The following is a 20,708-nucleotide window of genomic DNA, read 5'->3' as shown; positions in this document are numbered from 1 at the left end:
TTACAGTAAGTTTCCTGCTTCAAGTTTGGGCTGCGGCAAATTTTTCGCCACAGCTCAAACTCCTAGCGGGAAACTCACAGTAACACGCCAGTGCAAATGTACCCTAAAAAACACTACACTACCACATAATAAAGCATAAAACACAACATATACACCCCCATACACTGTCTCTCCCCCCCCCCCCCCCCCCCCCAATAAAAAATGAAAACCGTATTGTATGGCAGTGTTTCCAAAATGGAGCCTCCAGCTGTTGCAAAACAACAACTCCCAGCAGTTCCGGACAGCCACTGACTGTCCAGGCATGCTCAGAATTTAGCAACAGCTGGAGGCACCCTGTTTGGGAATCACTGGTGTAGAATACCCCTATGTCCACCCTATGCGATCCCTAATTTAGTCCTCAAATGCACATGGAGCTCTCTCACTTCGGAGCCCTGACGTATATCAAGGTTAACAGTTTAGGGCATCTTCGTACTCAGGGGAAATTGCACTACAAATTTTGGGGGGCTTTTCCTCCTTTTACCCCTTATGAAAAGGAAAAGTTGGGGGCTACACCAGCTTGTTAGTGTAAAAAAATAAAAAAAAATTACACTAACATGCTGGTGTTGCCCTTTACTTTTTATTTTCACAAGCGTTAAAAAGAAAAAAAGACCCCCAAAATTTGTAACGCAATTTCTCCTGAGTACAGAAATACCCCATATGTGGGTGTAAAATGCTCTGCGGGCGCACAACAAGGCTCAGGAGTGAGAGCGCACCATGTACATTTGAGGCCTAAATTGGTGATTTTCACAGGGGTGGCCAATTTTACAGCAGTTCTGACATAAACGCAAAAAAATAAATACCCACATGTGAACCCATTTTGGAAACTACCGCCCTCACGTAATGTAATAAGGGGTACAGTGACCATTTATGCCTCACAGGTGTCTGACAGATTTTTGGAACAGTGGTCCGTGAAAATGAAAAATTTATTTTTTCATTTGCACAGCCCACTGTTCCAAAGATCTGTCAAACACCAGTGGGGTGTAAATACTCACTGCACCCCTTATTAAATTGTGTGAGGGGTGTAGTTTCCTAAATAGGGACACATGTGGGGGGATCCACTGTTCTGGCACCACAGGGGGCCTTGTAAACGCACATGGCCCCTGATTTCCATTCCAAAAATGTTTTCCCAAAAGCTCAATGGCGCTCCTTCTCTTCTGAGCATTGTAGTGCGCCAGCAGAGCACTTGACGTCCACACATGGGGTATTTCCATACTCAGAAGAGATGGGGTAACAAATTTTGGGGGTCTTTTCTGCTATTAACCCTTGCAAAAATGTGAAATTTGGGGGGGGAAACACACATTTTAGTGAAAAAAATAATATCTTTTTTACATATGCAAAAGTCGTGAAACCCCTGTGGGGTATTAAGGCTCACTTTATTCCTTGTTACGTTCCTCAAGGGGTCTAGTTTCCAAAATGGTATGGCATGTTTTTTTTTTTTTTTTTTTGCTGTTCTGGCACCATAGGGGCTTCCTAAATGCAACATGCCCCCCAAAAACCATTTCAGAAAAACGTACTCTCCAAAATCCCCTTGTCGCTCCTTCGCTTATGAGCCCGCCGAACAATTTACATAGACATATGAGGTATGTGCTTACTCGAGAGAAATTGGGCTACAAACATAAGTATACATTTTCTCCTTTTACCCCCTGTAAAAATTCTAAAATTGGGTCTACAAGGACATGCGAGTGTAAGAAATGAAGATTGTGAATTTTCTCCTTCACTTTGCTGCTATTCCTGTGAAACACCTAAAGGGTTAAAACGCTGACTGAATGTAATTTTTAATACTTTGGGGGTGCAGTTTTTATAATGGGGTCATTTGTGGGGAATTTCTAAGATGAAGACCCTTCAAATCCACTTCAAACCTGAACTGGTCCCTGAAAAATAGTGAGTTTGAAAATTTTGTGAAAAATTGGAAAATTGCTGCTGAACTTTGAAGCCCTCTGGTGTCTTCCAAAAGTAAAAACACGTCAATTTTATGATGCAAACATAAAGTAGACATATTGTATATGTGAATCCAAAAAAATTTTTATTTGGAATATCCATTTTCCTTACAAGCTTCAAAGTTAGAAAAATGCAAAATTTTAAAATTTTCCCTCATCAAATTTTGGGATTTTTCACCAAGAAAGGATGCAAGTTACCTCAAAATGTTACCACTATGTTAAAGTAGAATATGTCACGAAAAAACACTCTCAGAATCAGAATGATAACTAAAAGCATTCCAGAGTTATTAAAGTTTAAAATGACAGTGGTCAGATGTGCAAAAAACACTCTGGTCCTAAGGTGTAAAATGGCCTGGTCCTTAAGGGGTTAAGGGGGTGCCAAACAAAGGGTCCGCCCCGGGTGCCAAATGCTCTAGGTACACCCCTGTGCACATCACTGTCAGGTATAAGCTTCCTGAGGCTTAAGGGCTTAAGGTATAGATATACACCTGGCTGCTCATAATGCTACCATATCATTCTACATCTTCCTGCTGAGAGTCCACAGCGAGGCAGATCACATTGTCATTTCCTCTATATGCCACTTAGCAACTCAGAAGTAAATGCAGTGAACGCCGCCAGATCAGATTTGCTGAAGGGAATTTCCGCGCAATTGCAGAAAATCCGCCGTGTGAACGTACCCTTAGGCTTAGTTTCCAATTGGTAGTTTTTTGGGGGAAAACCCAACACTGCAGTTTTTGAGTCAAAGCCAGAAGTGGATCCAGTAGGAAGGAGAAGTATAAGTCCCACTCCTTTTGAGTACATTTCGGACTTTGGCTCAAAAACTACAGTAGCAGTAATCCAGATAACACTGCCAAGTGGAAACCCACTCTGACTGCATTAATGATATATGTCCCCTATAATACAGATGCAAAGATGTGCAAAACCGTTCATACAATGACAGAGAAAGAGCTGATCCTATGCACATAAGGAATTGGTGAACCTGGCATTTATAAGGACCCTAATTATCCTATAATTAAAAAATGTTTATTTTATATTGTTATTTATTTATTTTGGTTTTTGTTTGCTACATTGTTAACAGTTCATTTATTAAACTCAGTGGGGGAAGAAAAGAAAAAAAAAAGATGCGCCAACAATATGTTCACACTGCATAAACAATACGAGCGTGATCGGCAAAAGTCTGCAAAAAATCTGGGAGCAAAAACTTCCCCTTCCCCAGTTTTATATTACACAGAACCATATATATATATATATATATATATATATATATATATATATATATATATATATATATATATATATATATATATATATTTTTTTTTTTTTTTTTTTTTTGCAGAGACTGCTGCAATCCATAAGACAGTGTTTCCCAACCAGAGTGCCTCCAGCTGTTGCAAAGCTACAACTCCCAGCATGCCCAGACAAATTCAGATTTTAATCTTTTCTCCCCTTCCCCAGTTTTTACATTACACAGAGCCTTTTTTTTTTTTGCAGAGACCACTACAATCCATAAGATATAGTGTTTCCCAACCAGAGTGCCTCCAGCTGTTGCAAAACTACAACTCCCAGCATGCCCGGACAAATTCTGATTTTAATTTTTTCTCCTCTTCCCCAGTTTTTACATTACACAGAGCCATATTTTATTTTATTTTTTTTGCAGAGACTGCTGCAATCCATAAAACAGTGTTTCCCAACCAGAGTGCCTCCAGCTGTTGCAAAGCTACAACTCCCAGCATTCCAGGACAAATTCAGATTTTTATTTTTGCTCCCCTTCCCCAGTTTTTACATTACACAGAGCCTTTTTTTTTTTTTGCAGAGACCACTACAATCCATAAGATATAGTGTTTCCCAGCCAGAGTGCCTCCAGCTGTTGCAAAACTACAACTCCCAGCATGCCCGGACAAATTCTGGATTTTAATCTTTTCTCCCCTTCCCCAGTTTTTACATTACACAGAGCCATATACACACACACATATATATTTTTTTTTTTTTTTTTTTTTTTTTTTTGCAGAAACAGCTGCAATCCATAAGACAGTGTTTCCAAACCAGGGTGCCTCCAGCTGTTGCAATACTACAACTCCCAGCATGCCCAGACAGCCGAAGTCCTAGAAGTACATGTAACTTCCTGCTGTAGAATCATATAGTGCAAATTATTGGATTAAATATATTTTAGAAATGTTTCTACAGTTGGTGTAAGTGATCAGATACAATAGGCTGATACTTTGTTACAGACAGTCTGTACTTTCATAGCTCAGGGTAGAGGGCACAGCAATAATTAGGAAGTATAGTTCTGCATCCTACTGCTTCCTGATGTTTCAGGCTAGATCTTACCTTATAGGAGCTGGGCTAGGCTTAAATCCATGGAGTGTTCATCCTCAAACAGGAGCAGGATCCCCTCTTACCTGAGCTGAATGTACCTGGCAGTAGAGGTAGACAGGAACACCTGATCACAGCAAAGCTACAGCAAAGGGTGTGTGAAGGTGCTCCCCACCCACTGACCAATAGAACAGGCAGGTGCACCTGAATCACCAGTCACCTGGGTGGTGCAAACATTCTAATAAAGCCAGTGGGAGCTGTCATAAAGCCTCCATCAGCCATAAAGGAGACACCAGAGGCTCAATGCAGGTATTAGATTGTGTAACTAGTGCAGGCCAGGTATGTGTGCAAAAGGTGAGATGAACAAGTGCTTTCTTCTAATTCAAATCATGCCAATTCCCCCAGTATACAAAGCCATGCGCTTATGATTTCTCCATTAAAACAAATTCTGATTTTTATTTTTGCTCTCCTTCCCCAGTTTTTATGTTACACAGAGCCATTTTTTAATTATTTTTTTGCAGAGACCGCTGCAATCCATAAGACAGAGTTTCCCAACCAGGGTGCCTCCAGCTGTTGCAAAACTACAAATCCCAGCATGCCCAGACAGCCTTCGGCTGTCTGGGCATGCTGGAAGTTGTAGTTTTGCAACAGCTGGAGGCACCCTGGTTGGGAAACACTCTCTTGTGGATTGCAAGTTGCTGCTATACATAACCCCTTAACCCCCTTGGGGGTTTTTGCACTTTTATTTTTTTCCTCCTTACTTTAAAAAAAATCACAACCCTTTCAATTTTGCACCTTAAAATCCATATGATGGCTTATTTTTTGCGCCACCAATTCTACTTTGTAATGACCTCAGTCATTTTACCCAAAAATCTATGGTGAAGCAGAAAAAAAACCTCATTGTGCAACAAAATGGAAGAAAAAACACCCTTTTGTAACTTTTGGGGGCTTCCGCTTCTACACAGTAAATTTTTCGGTGAAAATGACACATTCCCTTTATTCTGTAGGTCCATACGATTAAAATGATACCCTACTTATATAGGTTTGATTTTCTCGTACTTCTGGAAAAAATCATAACTACATGCAGGGAAATTTATACGTTTAAAATTGTCATTCTGACCCCTATAACTTTATTTTTCTGCATATGGGGCGGTATGAGGGCTTATTTTTTTGCGCCATGATCTGAAGTTTTTAGCTGTACCATTTTTGTATTGATTGGACTTATTGATCGCTTTTTATTCATTTTTTGATTATATAAAAAGTGACCAAAAATACGCTATTTTAGACTTTTTTTTTTTTTTGCTCGTAAGCCATTGACCGTGCGGTTTAACAATATATTTTTATAGTTCAGACATTTTTGCACGTGGAGATACCACATGTGTTTATTTTTATTTACAGTTTTTTTTTTTTTTTTTTTAAATGGAGAAAGGTGGGCGATTCAAACTTTTATTAGGGAACGGGTTAAATGATGATCTTCAAATTTTTTTATTTTATTTTTTTGCAGTGTTATAGCTCCCATAGGGGGCTATAACACTGCACACACTGATCTTTTACATTGAAAAATGGTTTATCATAGGAAACCATTGATCAATTCTGCCGCTTGACTGCTAATGCCTGGATCTCAGGCACTGAGCAGTCATTCAGCGATCGGACGGCAAGGAGGAAGGTAGAAACATGCCTGCTGTCCTACAGCTGTTCGGGATGCCGTGATTTTGCCATGGCGGATATTTATCAAAGCTGTCTATGTCCCGCATCAGTTTAGACCAAACTACAGAGGGTTAGTCCGGTCTATTGTGCGCCTAATTTATTAAAAGGCGCACGGCTCTTGATAAATTCTGCGCACAGACTTTGGGATCTATGCTTTAGTCTATATATAAACCTGCTCCAGCATGGTCTGACATTTCAGCGTACTTTCAGCCGATGCGACTTGTCGCTGAAAATCCGCTTTTGATAAATTCAGCACCAATGCATTTTCCAATGCATTTCCGTCTAAAATAGACTAGCATGCATCATGTTCTAAAAATCCTCTAGAGCAAAAGTCGCAGAAAAGTCGCACATATTTAGACTGCAACTTTCTGTGCGACAAATTTAGACAGGAAAAACCAGTCTAAATCCTTTGATAAATCTCCCCCAATATGTCCACTTTATGTTGGCATCATGAAATGGACATATTTTTACTTTTTTTTTTAAATTAGAGGGCTTCAAAGTAGAGCAGCAATTTTCAAAAAATTCATGAAAATTGCTAAATCTGTAGGGACAGATGTTACAGAACTAAAACTCCCAGCATGCCTGGGCAGTCCAGGCATGCTGAGAGTTGTAGTTTGGCAACATCTGGAGGGCTACCGTTTGGGCACGACTGTAACAGTGGTCTCCAAACTGTGACCCTCCAGATGTTGCAAAACTACAACTCCCAGCATGCCCAGACAGCCTTTGGCTGTCTGGGCATGCTGGGAGTTGCAGTTTGGCCTTCCTAGTGGCCTTCCCAATTCTGAATTGACATGCGATTTTCTCCGATCGCAGACATGGGGGGTCTCTGTGAGCAGCGGTAGAAACCGGGTCACCTGCACTAGCTACCTATAAATTCAAGTTAGTGCAGGTGACTCTGTTATAAGATTGCCTTTATTAGTAGGTAATATCCCCTTGTAGGCAGAATAGATAGTTGCAGACATTAGCAGCAGCCCCCTCTAGACAGTGTCCCCCCTTGTATACAGCATGCGCCCCCCCCCCTTGTAGACAATGGTAGTATACACCAGTAGTGTCACATGCACGGGTGTTGCCGCTCCGCTGCCCCGTTCTCCCGTCCGCACGTGACATACACGTCGCTCTGCTTCCTCCATAGCATTACGCTGGGCGCAGTGGAGGAGGTGGAGTTACGTATGTGTCACATGCTCCTCCATAGGACACAATGATGCGGACAGGAGAACGGGGCAGCACTGCAGCAGGTATCGGACTTGGTATCGGGGACATTAAACAAGTCACCAATACCATGCAAATGCTGGGTATTGGCCCAGATACCAATACTAGTATCTGTATCGGGACATGCCTAGTTTGTACCTACCAAAAATTGTGTAAGGCTGGAATTACACTTTTATATATATTTGCCTCATAAAACTTCATACTCTCTGTATGGTATTTCTTTGGGCAAAAAACACTCTGGTCAGATGTTAGTCAGGATTCACTAGGCAAATATGAAACCAAATGGCGGATTTTTGGGATATTTCTTTTTTTTTTTTTTTTTATCTGTTATGTCATTTTTAAGCTTGCTGTCCGTTTTCCAAAATTGCAGCATGCTGATGGAATAGCGTTTTTTTTTCTCATGAAATTTTGGCATTTTTTTTTCTCCCCTCCTATGGGAGGAGAAAAACACAATGTAATTTTACATACACTATGGATTAATTTACATGTCAGGTGTAGGTAGGTTAAAGCCTATCAAAGAACGAAGAGAGAGAGAGCAAATCTGTCACCTAGCCCCTCCCATGTGGACAAGGTGTCTACTACATTCACGAAGGGAGCTTTCAGGAGAAGTTATCAAGGGCCTGATGGCACACACACAAAAAAAAGGGTGTCACTTGCCTTGAGGTCCTGGTCCGGTGAGCAATAACAATTTCCAAGTAAGGGGATACCAATCTGGATGCCCCAGCTGGGACTTATCTCCATTGATATGGGATCCTGTGCACAAGTCTTCAAAATAACCTCAGTCTCACCCCTAAAAAGACCCGGCATCAGGGAGTACAGTTCTGCGCAGTAATTCTGCGCAGACTTGATGCGCAGGATTTTCTGCTACAGATTTCAATGTAAACTGAATGAATACAGTTTCAAATCCTGCGCATCATATCTGTGCAGAATACTGTACATGTGAATAGACCCTTAGAATTGCCCTAGAGTCATGGAACAAGTCAGGCTATACTGTAATGAGGGACTTAAGTCAGGTCCACTTATTATTTAGCTACTGATACATTAGAATGAACGCCTCTCCTCTGCACACAATAGAAAACCCTTCAGCCTAGGAGTTTTGTGAAACAATCTGTTACTGCTGTTTACTTCTGAAGTTTTAAAAGTAAAATTATGTTACACCTTCTCCTTGTTTCTGTGTCTAGTTATCTGCACATACAACAAATACCAAGGGCATCGCAACCAAAACATCACAGTAACAGTTTACTGTACCAACACAAGCAGCCTCTCCATTAAAAAAAACTTTTGATATATTATAGATTAATGTATGCAGAATAACTTTACAATTGCATGTTATTAAAAAATATGCTTCTTTCTATTTAATTTTCCACTTTGAAGAAATGACCACTAGGGGTCTCCCTACCAGTCCTGGCAGCAAGCATTTCAGACTCATGCTGGAGTCCTAAACACTACGAGCTGCCAGTCTGCTTTGTTCACAAAGGAGAACACTCAGAGCTGTCAGCCTGCTTTGTTCACAGCCTGTTTGGCTGTGAACAAAGCAGGCTGGCAGCTCTGAGTGTTTAGGACTCCAGCATGAGTCAGAAATGCTTGCTGACAGGACTGATCGGGAGAAATACAATAGAAAGAAGCATATTTTTCATTAACATGCTATTGGAAAGTTATTCAACATTCATTAATCTAAAATATATCAAAAGTTTATTTGATGAGAGGTAACCTTTAATAAAAGGGATGTGCAGCTAAGGCTGGGTTACATGGGACTGCCACATTACTTGTAGCACCGTTGACAACTGATAAGAACCACAGGTACCAGCATTTTTTTTTTTCTGGCATTTTTACCAATTCTCCAATAGAACTCCTTGAGTCATATGATGAGAGAATCACATGACATGTAATGAAAGAGACTGGATAAAAATGGCAAAGAAAAAACACCTATACTAATTACACACTGAAAATCAATTCCGTTTATTTGAACGTCAATGGTTTAATGGGCGTGCACAGATTTCTGCAGGCCTCATTCATCTGAATAGGACAACCCTTAGGAAAAGTTTACAAGTGCATATTTCCTGCCACAGATTTGCTTCAGCAGATTATGCTTCCCGTTGACTTTAAGGCTAGGTTCACACTGGAATCTCCGGGCAGAAAGTTTCCGCCAGGAGATTCAGAGTGCGGCCAGAGCTGACTGAATCAGTCGGCACTAGGACCGCGCGGACACTGCAGTCTCCAATAGACTGCAATGTGTTTCGCGAGTATTTCTGTCTGAAGAATGAGCAACGCCATTCTTCAGGCGGAAATTTCCGAGCAGATTTTCAGTTCACAAATGCCGCTTCAGAAATTCCGAAGTGAGTTTGTGAACGGAAACCCATTCACTACACTATACATTTTAGCAAGCAGAATTTCTGCCTGCAATTTCAAAGCAGAATTTGAAAGGCGGAAATTCTGTAGTCTGAACCTAGCCTAATGGGTAGTAAAATCTCCTACAGCAAATCTACAGCAGAAAATATGAATGTGTGAATGTATCCTTAAAGTACAGGGAAGCAGGAACAGGCTAGACGTGCATTAAGGCACAGACTGGGCACACCCTAACCTTGAGCTGAGGTAATCTGCATTCATGGATCAGGGATGAATTCACAATTAAAAAGGCTTGGTGTCGCCTAGTCAGTACTGTACCTGTAGTGTTTGTTATGCTTATAATGTAAAAGCTGTACTTGTGGTGTCTCAGCACAAGTGGCTGTCACGTGGTTGAGGACTGAGGCTTGGTTCACACCACGTTAGTCGGCCTAATTCCATCCAGGCTCCTGAGCAACAGCTAAGTTCAGATGTGCTGTGTGTCGTGTGTCCTAAGCAGAGGCCTACTTCACTACTGGTCATCCTACAAGTGTCACTCACGGGAGAACGACATGTCCCTGCAGAATCAGTTACAGTGCCTTGGAAGGACCCTAACTACCAGAACCTCAAATTCTATAATTCTGTCCAGTGAGAAGCACCACACGGCTCAGAATGGGTATGCTGCACTCACACTAAGGCCAGCTGTTTGTTTTTCTACCAACTCACTAAGCTCAGTAAAAGCAGTTAATCGTAACCTTACGTTGGTGTGTTTGACTCATCGTGTCTGGCCCAGGAAGACTGCTTCCCACCTTCTGACCGTGGTTCGTATAAACGGTGCCCTGGCGTCACAAAGTAATCAAAGTACGTCCTGCTAACGCCCAGTGGCCTCCACATACTAAGAAAGTTCCGAGCATTCTAGAACATCTTACTGTCATGTGTTAGTATTTTATCTTGGGGCTTTCTGCATCATCTACTGATGGCCCTCTGGCTTTGGACTGTCTCAGGAAGCTTGGCAGCACATGGTGGTTGGCCCCGCCAGAGTTTCACAGTTAAATTATGTATAGTATCAGAGAATATATTTTCTTAAATTAATTCTGATGCATGTGCGGTGTCCCGATACAGGACATGGTCCTGTACCCTTCCCAAGTCTCCTCAGGAAGAGTCCCTGCCATCCATAGGGCTCTCCTTCAGGGCTTTTTTGTTTAACTTTTATACTAGACTAGCTGAGTACCCGGCGTTGCCCGGTTTTTCCTTCCTAATCCTTGTTGTGGAGGAAAATCAACAGAGGAAGCTTTTGACTTCATATCCTGTCCTCATATATTGTTGTCATATCCCGACCTCCTATCCCAACCTCCTACCTCAACCTCCATCCCGTCCTCCTATCTCGACCTCATATCCCGACCTGTAATATGTGTACCAGGTATTGAAATATATCCAGCCGTATGGATATTGTCAGAACATACATTTCCTATTGATTTGCATGGGACTTTAAACAAAAACCCAGACACTCACAAATGGGGGGTAATTAAGGATTAAATTAACTATCCTATATTTTAAGTGGACATATAAGTAACATGTGACCAAGTATTATCGAAATATCTCCAGCCGTTTGGAAGTTATGCAGTAACATATTTCCCATTGACTTGTATGGGACTTTAAACATAAACCCCGCCCCTGGCAAATGGGGGTGAGTAAGGGTTAAATCACCTATCCTATGTTTGTTGTTGACATAAGTAACATGTGTGCCAAGTTTCATGTTAATATCTTTAGCCGTTTGGAAGTTTTTGTGGAACACATACACATACACATACATATACACACATATACACACACACATACATACACACATATACACATACACATACATACACACACATATGTTGAGTTTTATATACAGTGGTCCCTCAACATATGATATTAATTGGTTCCAGGAGAACCATCATATGTCGAGTACATATGTCTATGTAAAAATGTAATTGGTTCTGGGGCCTTGGAACCATTGTATGTTGAATACATATCTCTATTGGAAACTGCTAATTGGTTCTGGGATGACCATTGTATGGGGAGTGTTTAACAAACCAGGGTGCCTCCAGCTGTTGCACAACTACAACTCCCAGCATGCATGTACAGCCATTGACTGTCTGGGCATGCTGGGAGTTATAGTTTTGCAACAGCTAGAGGCACACTGATAGGGAAACATTGATGTATGGGGTGTATTGTGTGTATATGTATTGTATGTGATGTGTGACATCGCATACAGTACTGTACAGTTCTTTAAATACCTTCAGGGGGGACAGAAAGTCCCCTATTACCATCCTGCCGACTACAGCTCTATGGGAAAGGAAGGGGAGGGCAGCCAGCAGCTCATTGGATGCCTGCAGCAAGATGCTGCAGGCTATTGGCTATGGCTGCACTGGGGGGGGGGGGGGGGGCTTACATGGAGCTCACAGTGGAAGCCTGTATGAGTTAGCAGGACAGCATGTGAGTAACAGGAGGCAGAACGGGACACACGGGGACATTAAACAACTGTCAATTGCTGAAGTTGTCAGCGCTGTCAGATAGCTGTTTGTACGATGGCCCCAACACCCAGCAGCATCATGTTGATGCTGCCTTCAACATACGATGGGCTCTGAGAGGCCATCATATGTTGAAATGATCATATGTCGGGGCCATCATAAGTCGAGGGGTCGCTGTGTGTGTGTGTGTGTGTGTGTGTATATATATATATATATATATATATATATATATATATATATATATATAATATATATATATATTTTGAACAGACATACTTGTGGTCAGTTGCTGACAAAGAGGTATTTCCTTGTGTATCACAATTATGATTGCTGGCGGTCTGACCTCTGGGATTCGCACTGTGATTCCTGCAACTGGTTTTCTCTGTGCACTGTGCTCCTGGACACCCAGCTGTGCAGGGGCCTGAGGCCAGCTCCATTCACTTCAGACATGGCTTAAAGAGTTTTTCTGATGATGAAACCTATTTTCATCTAATAAATGAACATATATTGGTAAATAAATGGGGAAATCGAGTTGGCAGAATTCTTGACTCCTGGCACCAGAAAGTGGAACATGGCAGAGATTGGAATTGGTAATACTGGAGCCTAAGGGGACCAAGTAAGAGGTTAGTATAGGGATTTTTGCTGGATAACCCCTTTAATCATTTCTGAAAACTGACTTTTGCTATACTTACAATTTCAGTTATAATTTTTTTCTTAAATTTTACATTTAATAAAATAAAATATCAGCATTTGTCCCACAATGGCAATGCTCCCAAATCTTAACTTTTTGCACCCCCTAGACGAACCTGTTCACACAAAGGAAGGCTTAGCTACCGAAAATGGCTTTCTGGTGCTGCGTTCAGTGAAAATATCATGGAAGCTTCAGGAGAAAAACTTGTTCCGTGGTGATGTCATAGCCAATGCCCACTGTGATGCATGCAGTAATCTGTCCAATTGGCAGCTGCGCTGAACATTTAGCTGGTTTATTTTCTACACAACATACTTAATGGATAAGGCTGGGTTCACATATGTCCGGTGTCCAGCATAGGGAACTGAGCCTTAAAGGGGTATTCCACGAAAAAACTTTTTTTTTTTTTTTTTTTTTTATATATCAACTGGTTCCAGAAAGTTAAACAGATTTGTAAATTACTTCTATTATAAAAATCTTAATCCTTTCAGTACTTATGAGCTTCTGAAGTTAAGGTTGTTCTTTTCTGTCTAAGTAATCTCTGATGACACGTGTCTCGGGAAACGCCCGGTTTAGAAGCAAATTCCCATAGCAAACCTCTTCTAAACTGGGCGGTTCCCGAGACACGTGTCCTCAGAGATTATTTCGACAGAAAAGAACAACCTAAACTTCAGAAGCTCATAAGTACTGAAAGGATTAAGATTTTTTAATAGAAGTAACTTACAAATCTCTTTAACTTTCTGGAGCCAGTTGATATATATATATATAAAAAAAAAGTTTTCCTGGATAACCCCTTTAATCTCGATGCAACTGATGCCATAAGTGATGACAACGTGCATTAGTTGTCATCAGTTGCATAGCATCCTGCGTCCATTGTTTCTGGACACCAGACAAGGGAGCGTCTGGTATGTCCAATCATTCGGCATCTTAACTTGGACCCCGGATGGTTGGACATACTTGTGAATGGGAATGAATGGGATCCGTTCTACCATCAGTTTCCCTTTGGTGCGTGCTCAAGGGAAAGCCTGCTGGGCAATGGATGGGTAAAGGGGGTCTTATTCTGTAGGGCCACACAATTAATATTGTCCCATTCTAAACCCTTGGACTTTAATTTTTCTGTATACAGGTTGTATGAAGGCTCTTGTATGACAACCCTTGATCATGTCAGCTGATCAGGACACAGTGTTTAGTCCACAGTGGTCCCAATCAGCCTCCCCAATCCACTGGCATCAGTATTTTACTGGATTTAGGTCATGTGATTGACTAGGATTGTGGGATCTAAAGAGTTAATACCCTTATGTTGATTATTAGCTGGGCCCCTGGCTGATATCAACTGGAGGCTGCCCAGTACGGAGCAGGATCATGGCAGAATTCTGCTCTAAGCAACAGAAAGAGTTAAGCATTTCTGATCACTGCTTACTTTTGCTATACTTACAATTTCATTAATTATTTTTTTCTTAACTGCAGTGAAATATTAGTTGTCTCAAAATGTCACAATGGTCATGCTCCCAATATTTTAACTTTTTGCAAAGAAAAAAAAACATATAAACATATTTGCCTCTCTAATTTAAAACTATGTCCTCTTGTGGTAGTTTTTCTTCTTTTAAATATGCTCTCCTCCTTTACAGTGTTGATTCCCTTTATGTATTTAAAAGTCTCTATCATATCCCCTCTGTCTCTTCTTTCTTCCAAGCTATACATGTTAAGGTCCTTTAGTTTTAAGTTTTATCCTGCAATCCATGTACTAGTTTAGTAGCTCTTCTCTGAACTCTCTCTAGAGTATCTATATCCTTCTGGAGATACGGCCTCCAGTACTGCACACAATACTCCAAGTGAGGCCTCACTAGTGTTCTGTACAGCGGCATGAGCACTTCTCTCTTTCTACTGCTTATACCTCTCCCTATACATCCAAGCATTCTGCTAGCGTTTCCTGCTGCTCTATTACATTGTCTTCCTACCTTTTAAGTCTTCTGGTCAGGACTGTGTCAAATATTCTATATTCTGTCCGAGGGTTTTTACGCTCCAGGTGCATTATCTTTCCCATTATCCACATAAAATTTCAGTTGCCAGAGTTCTGACCATTCTTCTAGTTTTCCTAAACCCTTTTCCATTTGGCGTATCCCTCCAGGAACATCAACCCTGTTACAGATCTTTGTGTCATCAGCAAAAAGACACACCTTACCATCGAGACCTTTATATCACTAATGAAGATATTAAACAATATTGGTCCCAGTACAGATCCCTGAGGTACCCCACTGGTAACAGGACCTTCGCCTGAATATACTACATTGACTACAACCCTCTGTTGTCGGTCACTCAGCCACTGTCTAATCCACTCAACAATATTGGAGTCCAAGCTCAATGACTGTAGTTTATTGATAAGTTTTCTATCGGGGACAGTGTCAAAAGCCTTACTAAAATCTAGATATGCAATGTTTACTGCCCCTTTGCCATCTATTATTTTAGTCACCCAATCAAAATAATCAATAAGATTTGTTTGACATGATCTCCCTGAAGTAAACCCATGTTGGTTTTCATCTTGCAATCCATGGGATTTTAGATGTTCCACAAACCTATCCTTGAATAGTGGGGAAATTAATGGAAACCCTACTAATGTCAGACTTACTGGCCTATAGTTGCTTGATTCCTCCCTACTACTTGTGAATGGGCATGACATTTGCTAATTTCCAGTCTTCCGGGACCACTCCTGTTACCATAAGAAATTGGATTCAAACACAGGTCTTTCTGCATCCCAGGCAACCACTGGACCCTAGCTTTTGCATTGTCTCCAGGGATTAAAAAAAATAAAAAAATAATAATAATAATAATTATATATAATTTCCTACAAGGAAATTAACTCTGGCTGGCAGGCCCTGATGCTGATTTATCAATGCTTGTGAACACCTCCACGCAGGCCTCATGTCCTATAAAAGAGAGGGAGAAAAACCTAGATGTCATCCAAAGAAGGAACACCCCCAGCCACAGGGAAAAATCTGAATCTGGTTATTTTTATTTATTTTTGTCACTTTTACTTTCTTTGCAGGTCCCTGGTACTCCCGGGGGTTCGGAGTCCTACTCATTTTTGCCCCAAGAGAAAACCCCACACACACAGGGATTGTGATGATCCACTCCCATATGCCTGTGATAATAATTAGGGTTGCTACCCAGCCGGTATTTCCATCTTCCTGCTGGTAAATTAGTATGTTAAATAGAGGCCCGGCCACAATCAGATTAACCCAGGGAATGACGGGTCTTGCACTGCCCACGGGCCTGGGATAGATATGGGGCCCGCCACCAGCATGTCATTTTTTTTTTTTTTTAAACACTTAGTAGAAGTGCTGTGGAGTCAGATGAAATTTTGGGTACCTGGAGTCGGAGTCCGCTAACAATGCACCGACTCCGACTCCTACTTAATTTAGATTGGAGTGAAAAAAAAAATAAAGCAAGTTTAAATGTCCCAATTCACAAAAAGTTATAATTAATGACTTCTCTACTATAAGAATAAAGACCAGACCAATGCATGCAGTGCCTCACGTAACCGCAAAACGAACATGTTAAGTGACCGTGAAGAAGCATGCTTTTCATGTGCTTCACTATGTGGCACACAACGCACAATTAGGAGCGGCAATACATATACTTTCCATAGTGTTGTGTTTTGCTGTTACAGGGAACCCATGGGTAACCTAGCCTCTCACTCATAAGGGATTAAGGGGGGCATTTACTAATCTTTTACTATGTAGTCTGGTTTTTACCCTGTTTTTTTCTACTTCATTTTTGACTATGTGCGACAAATTTACTAAATTGCTGCACGGCATTAATAAATTTGGCACACATAGGCAAAAGTGGGACATTTACTTCATGTAGTAGAAAAAATAGTCTGTTCCTTTTTCCTGCTGTCTGAATAGGTTTGGCTGCTGGTTTCCTTCTGGATCTTTTGTTTTTGAGTTTTTTTTTTTAGCTTTTTCACCACATCTAAATAATTCAATAACTACAGTGGTCCCTCAAGTTACAATATTAATTGGTTCCAGGAAAACCATTGTAAGTTGAAACCATTGTATGTTGAGACCATAACTATGGAAACAGGGTAATTGGTTCTAAAGGCACCAAAATGTCATCCAAAAATAGGAAAAAGTGACAAAGAAAAATAAGTAGATAACTAATGTAGATAAAGCAAATCCTTACATATAAAAGTAAGAAAGATCTGCTGGGAGCTGTAAATCACTGTCTATGTCAGTGTTTCCCAAGCAGGGAGCCTCCAGCTGTTGCAAAACTATAACTCCCAGCATGCCTGGACAGCCAAAGGCTGTCCGGGCATGCTGGGAGTTGTAGTTTTGCAAAAAATGGGGCCACCCTGCTTGGCAAACACTGGTCTATGTAGAGGACAGGAGCTTCTTCAGGGGTCCTGTACAGTACAGGCAATGTCCAAAACAAGTAATGGAGTTGCCCTCACCTGGTGTCCAAAAGAGCAGCTAACCCTGATACAGGTAAAGTGTACAGAACATGTAATACCAGACACCAGTCAGTGCATACACTTCAGTAATACAGGGGTTTTACCAGTGAATGCCCATTTTGATTGGTTGGTTCTTCCAGCCATTGACACGTTTTACAGATCTGGACTGTCTGTAGCATTGTATGTTGAGTCTGGTTTCAACTTACGATGGTCCAGAAAAGACCATTGTATGTTGAAACTATTGTATGTTGAGGCCATTGTAAGTTGAGGGATCACTGTAAATTGTAGTCATGGCTCAGAAGTGGTAAACGGCGTTTAGTGTGTGTGTGTGTGTGTGTGTTTATTAAATTTTTTTAACACAGTTTTTTTCTCCCTAAATGTACTTACACTTTTTTTTTTTTTGGTTACTTCTTCTACAGATCTGTGTATCCTGTGGACTCCTTCGGATTCGGTGGACTACTTCGATGACCAGCGTTTTTCTTTGCTTGATGTTAATAAAATGGTTAACGAGGGCTTGTGGGGGAGTGTTTTTTGTAATAAATTTTTTTTAAAACCTGTTGTGTTTTATTTTTATTTTACTTTACTAGACAGGCTTAGTAGTGGAAGCTGTCTTATAGACTGAGTCCATTACTAAACCGGGCTTAGCGTTAGCCACAAAAACAGCTAGCGCTAACCCCCAATTATTACCCCGGTACCCAACACCACAGGGGTGCCGGGAAGAGCCGGTACCAACAGGCCCGGAGCGTCAAAAATGGCGCTCCTGGGCCTAGGCGGTAACAGGCTGGCGTTATTTAGGTTGGGGAGGGCCAGTAACAATGGTCCTCGCCCACCCTGGTAACGTCAGGCTCTTACTGTTTGGTTGGTATTTGGTTGAGAATAAAAATAGAGGGACCCTATGCGTTTTTTTAATATATTTAATTATTTATTTAAAAAAAAAAAAACGCATAGGGTCCCCCCTATTTTCATTCTCAGCCAAATACCAACCAAACAGTAACAGCCTGACGTTCCCAGGGTGGGCGAGGACCATTGTTACTGGCCCTCCCCAGCCTAAATAACGCCAGCCTGTTACCGCCTAGGCCCAGGAGCGCCATTTTTGACGCTCCAGGCCTGTTGGTACCGGCTCTTCCCGGCACCCCTGTGGCGTTGGGTACCGGGGTAATAATAGGGGGTTAGCGCTAGCTGTTTTTGTGGCTAGCGCTAAGCCCAGGTTAGTAATGGACTCTGTCTATAAGACAGCTTCCACTACTAAGCCTGTCTAGTAAAGTAAGAAAAAAACACAACAGGTTTTAAAAAATTTTTATTACAAAAAACACTCCCCCACAAGCCCTCGTTAACCATTTTATTAAAATCAAACAAAGAAAAACGCTGGTCATCGAAGTAGTCCACCGAATCCGAAGGAGTCCACAGGATAAACGGATCTGAAATGAGAAGAAAACAAAAAAAATGGGTTAGTACATTTATTATCACCTGCTCACACATCTCCCGCCCCGCACGACTACAACTGCCAGCATGCCCTTACAGTAAGGACATGCTGGGAGTTGTAGTTGTGTGGTGCAGGAGATGTGTGAGCAGGAGATAATAAATGTGACAAGCTTGTCCCCTGCCCCCAGCTGCAGGACTACAACTCCCAGCATGCCCTTACAGTAAGGTGGGGCGGAGGCCGGGCACAGTGTTTCCCAACCTGGGACTTGTAGTTTTGCAACATCTGGAGGCACCCTGGTTGGGAAACACTGTTTTAGGCCAGTGTTTCCCAACCAGGGTGCCTCCAGATGTTGCAAAACTACAAGCCCCAGCATGCCTGGACAGTCAAAGGCTGTCCAGGCATGCTGGGAGTTGTAGTTTTGCAACATCTGGAGGCAACCTGGCTGGGAAACACTGGCCTAAAACAGTGTTTCCCAACCAGGGTGCCTCCAGATGTTGCAAAACTACAAGTCCCAGCATGCCTGGACAGTCAAAGGCTGTCTAGGCATGCTGGGAGTTGTAGTTTTGCAACATCTGGAGGCAACCTGGCTGGGAAACACTGGCCTAAAACAGTGTTTCCCAACCAGGGTGCCTCCAGATGTTGCAAAACTACAAGTCCCAGCATGCCTGGACAGTCAAAGGCTGTCTAGGCATGCTGGGAGTTGTAGTTTTGCAACATCTGGAGGCAACCTGGCTGGGAAACACTGGAATAAAACAGTGTTTCCCAACCAAGGTGCCTCCAGATGTTGCAAAACTACAAGTCCCAGCATGCCTGGACAGTCAAAGGCTGTCTAGGCATGCTGGGAGTTGTAGTTTTGCAACATCTGGAGGCAACCTGGCTGGGAAACACTGGCCTAAAACAGTGTTTCCCAACCAGGGTGCCTCCAGATGTTGCAAAACTACAAGCCCCAGCATGCCTGGACAGTCAAAGGCTGTCCAGGCATGCTGGGAGTTGTAGTCTTGCAACAACTGGAGGCACCCTGGTTGGGAAGCCTGCGCAACTTACCGGCTTCCGTAGGATCCAGCGCTGCACGACACTGCCGCGCGACGATCTCCGACAGCGATCGTCGCTGGAGCCTCGGAAGGGTAAGTGAACCTCTTCGCCGGTCCCCTTCAGCTGTTTAGTTTTGCAACAGCTGGAGGACTACAGTTTACAGACCACAAACCAGGGGTCTGCAAACTGTGGCCCTCCAGCTGTTGCAAAACTACAACTCCCAGCATGCCTGGACAGCCAATGGCTGTCCAGGCATGCTGGGAGTTGTAGTCTTGCAACATCTGGAGGGCCACAGTTTGCAGACCCCTGGTTTGTGGTCTGTAAACTGTAGTCCTCCAGCTGTTGCAAAACTACAACTCCCAGCATGCCCGGACAGCCAATGGCTGTCCAGGCATGCTGGGAGTTGTAGTCTTGCAACATCTGGAGGCACCCTGGTTGGGAAACACTGTTTTAGGCCAGTGTTTCCCAACAAGGGTGCCTCCAGCTGTTGCAAAACTACAACTCCCAGCATGCCCGGACAGCCAATGGCTGTCCAGGCATGCTGGGAGTTGTAGTCTTGCAACATCTGGAGGCACCCTGGTTGGGAAACACTGTTTTAGGCCAGTGTTTCCCAGCAAGGGTGCCTCCAGCTGTTGCAAAACTACAACTCCCAGCATGCCCGGACAGCCAAAGGCTGTCCAGGCATGCTGGGAGTTGTAGTCTTGCAACATTTGGAGGCACCCTGGTTGGGAAGCTTGCGCAACTTACCGGCTTCCGTAGGATCCAGCGCTGCACGACACTGCCGCGCGACGATCTCCGTCAGCGATCGTCGCTGGAGCCTCGGAAGGGTAAGTGAACTTCTTCGCCGGTCCCCTTCAGCTGTTTAGTTTTGCAACAGCTGGAGGACTACAGTTTACAGACCACACACCAGTGGTCTGCAAACTGTGGCCCTCCAGCTGTTGCAAAACTACAACACCCAGCATGCCCTGACAGCCAAAGCCTATGGCTCTCAGGGCAGGAGCCCGGGCTGACATTACAGTGCAGCCGCCCGGGCTCCTCATACGGTCTCCCCGCTACCCACCCCCCCCCCTTG

The 20,708-nt window shown here is 42.6% G+C and overlaps 1 protein-coding gene across 3 annotated transcripts in view; it reads right to left on the bottom strand.

Annotated features, from left to right (window-relative positions):
• The window catches only part of TMEM171 (transmembrane protein 171), a 42,184-nt gene extending 29,272 nt beyond the window's left edge, over positions 1-12,912 (bottom strand). The window contains exons 1-3 of one of the 3 annotated variants that reach the window (XM_056552427.1): positions 12,850-12,912; positions 12,320-12,646; positions 4,305-4,390 (exon numbers count right to left, since the gene is read on the bottom strand). The gene's annotated coding sequence lies outside the window, so the exon portion shown is untranslated. The remainder of the gene's footprint in view (positions 1-4,304; positions 4,391-12,319; positions 12,647-12,849) is intronic. The other 2 variants (XM_056552428.1, XM_056552430.1) reach the window with 2 other exon arrangements.
• Between the last annotated feature and the right edge of the window lie 7,796 nt (positions 12,913-20,708).

The sequence above is a fragment of the Hyla sarda genome, chromosome 1 (assembly GCF_029499605.1).
Source record: "Hyla sarda isolate aHylSar1 chromosome 1, aHylSar1.hap1, whole genome shotgun sequence".
NCBI classification, from domain to species: domain Eukaryota; kingdom Metazoa; phylum Chordata; class Amphibia; order Anura; family Hylidae; genus Hyla; species Hyla sarda.
Note: the sequence above shows the minus strand (reverse complement) of the source record. Positions and strands in the feature narration are given on the sequence as shown.